The sequence below is a fragment of the Lissotriton helveticus genome, chromosome 5_1 (assembly GCF_964261635.1).
Source record: "Lissotriton helveticus chromosome 5_1, aLisHel1.1, whole genome shotgun sequence".
Classification (NCBI taxonomy): domain Eukaryota; kingdom Metazoa; phylum Chordata; class Amphibia; order Caudata; family Salamandridae; genus Lissotriton; species Lissotriton helveticus.
The window spans coordinates 560774946-560777445 of NC_136065.1; the positions used below are offsets into that span (position 1 = coordinate 560774946).

General features: G+C 59.6%; 1 non-coding gene across 1 annotated transcript in view; it reads right to left on the reverse strand.

The window, feature by feature from the left end:
• The window catches only part of LOC144756818 (5.8S ribosomal RNA), a 154-nt gene extending 134 nt beyond the window's left edge, over nucleotides 1-20 (reverse strand). The window contains exon 1 of the ribosomal RNA XR_013595325.1: nucleotides 1-20. This exon is cut by the window's left edge and continues 134 nt beyond it. This is a non-coding gene — a ribosomal RNA (5.8S ribosomal RNA).
• Between the last annotated feature and the right edge of the window lie 2480 nt (nucleotides 21-2500).

A 2500-nucleotide genomic window follows, 5' to 3' on the forward strand; every position in this document is an offset into this window, starting at 1 on the left:
GTGATCCACCGCCAAGAGTCACAGGCAACTTTTCCAAAACGTTCACCCACCTGCCGGAGCAGGAGAGGCAGGAGGAAGGCGACGCCGTCCGTCCTGCCGCCCGCGCGGCAAGACGGCCCGGGCGCCCCGTTCAAGGCTTCCCCTCTGGGAGTCAGACTGCACCGTTGGGTGAAAAAAACCATTGCCGGGCGCTCGGCCCGGGAGTCCCACCACACCCGCCCGGCGGGCGGGAGAGGAAGGGGGCTCCCGGTGCGACGGGAGCAGGCTGCCCCGCAGCCGCCGGTCCCTCCCGGGGTAACCGGGAGGGACCGCGCGAGTCTTTTCCAACCCCTCGGCCCGGCCTCACGGGACCGGGTCGAACCGGGTACCTGGCAACGAGGGAAGGTCGCTCCACCTGCACGTCGGCCGCCCGCCGCCGGGCGGCCCCCGAGCCGTGCCCGCGGGCTGGCAATCGGCCCACCCCACCCTTTGCCCGTGTCGGAGGCGCCGGATGGGGAAGAGCCAGGCGGCTCTCCCCATCCCGCACGCCTCCCACCGAGAGGAGCCGGGGTCCCCTCGCCGGTCCTCTACTACAGGTTCCAAGAGCTAGAAAGACCAGGCAAGGTGGAAGGGCGCTATCCATAGCCGGACCAAGGCTGTGGAACAGCCTCCCTCTCTCTCTGAGACTCTGCCAGGAATATCTCCCGTTCAGAAAACAGTTAAAAACCTTCCTATTTCCCAACTAGTGATACCTGTGTACCTACTGCCACAAGTTGAAAGGTTTTCAAAGGCGCGGAGATACTCCTTCGGGAGGTGATCCTAGCGCGATATAAACCCGTAAATAAATAAAATAAATAAATTAAAAAAATTATCAATGTAAAACTAACCTACATTTTAAAATCTAACAAAAAATACTAAATTATATTTCTATGTCTTGATATTTCAAAACAGATCTAACTATAAGAAAAACAAGAACATCTTCAAATAGCAAAAACAGCAAACTAAAAAAGTAAGTATACTTTTCAGAACTTTTTAACTCTAACTAAAAGAGAACAAAACTCCTAAAATGCCCTAATCATAAAATAATGTACATTTTAACTTTTAAACTTGTTAAAAAACTGTAACATTAATGCAAATGAAAAACATTGAAAACTTACTCAAAAAAAGACCACCTTCACATACAATTAAAAACATCGCATAAAATATACTTTGGTTTCTTTCCAGAGACCACTAAAAAAAGAACAGCAGCAACAAATTAAGGGGTCAATTATGATGTCGGTCGGAAAGACCGACCGCGGCGGGTGCGGAAAAAGACCGTCCGCGGCGGGTGCGGAAAAAGACCGTCCGCGGCGGGTGCGGAAAAAGTCCGTCCGTGGCGGGCGAGCGGTAAAGTTTGCCCGACGCAGTTCTGATGGCCTGCCGGGCGGATCTCAGGCCTAATACGGTGGCCCATATCAGGATGCCTGACTGGCTGAGAAGTCCATGGCCTGTCCCCAGCTTACGAACCCTAGCCAGGCTGGGGAGAGCCTCCCTGGGCCTGTGGAGCCCGTCCGGGGTACTTTGCCATTCCGTCGGCCTGGGGGTGGGTGCCCCGGACGCCTGGGGGACGACTGCCCAGGACGCATGGAGACCGTCCTGGGCACTTTGCCATGCCGTCAGCCTGGATGGAGCCCCGGGCGCCCGGGGGACGAATGCCCGGGACGCATGGAGCCCGTCCCGGGCACTCTGCCATGTCATCGGCCTGGAGCGCCCCGACACCCTGGGGAGGACCACCCTGAAAACCATGGAGCCCGACCCGGGCACTCTGCCATGCTGTCAGCCTGGATGGAGCCCCGGACGCCCGGGGGACGAAGGCCCGGGACGCATGGAGCCCGTCCCGGGCTCTCTGCCATGCCGTCGGCCTGGAGCGCCCCGACACCCAGGGGAGGACCACCCTGGAAACCATGGAGCCCGACCCGGGCACTCTGCCATGCCGTCAGCCTGGATGGAGCCCCGGACGCCCGGGGGGACGACTGCCCAAGAGCCCGGGGGACGAATGCCCGGGACGCATGGAGCCCGTCCCGGGCACTTTACAATGCCTTCGGCATGGAGCCCCCAGACACCCAGGGGAGGACCACCGTGAAAACCATGGAGCCCGACCCGGGCACTCTGCCATGCCGTCAGCCTGGATGGAGCCCCGGACGCCCGGGGGGGACGAATGCCCGGGACGCATGGAGCTCGTCCTGGGCACTTTTCCATGCCGTCGGGGTGGATGGAGCCCCGGGCGCCCGGGGGGACGACTGCCCAAGAGCCATGGAGCCCGTCCTGGGCCATTTGACATGCCGTCGGCCTGGCGGAAGGAAGCCCCGGGTGGCCTAGGGAGGTGTTACCCAGGCATAGCCTATCTGGTCCCCATGGCAGAGAACCACCAGCCTTGGAGGGGTGTCTGGGCGTACCCTGTCCCTAGTAATCCGGAGGGAAATTACCCTCCTTTCTTGTAAACTCTGCACGCGAGGTGACAGAGGGGACCCAAAGCGTGAAA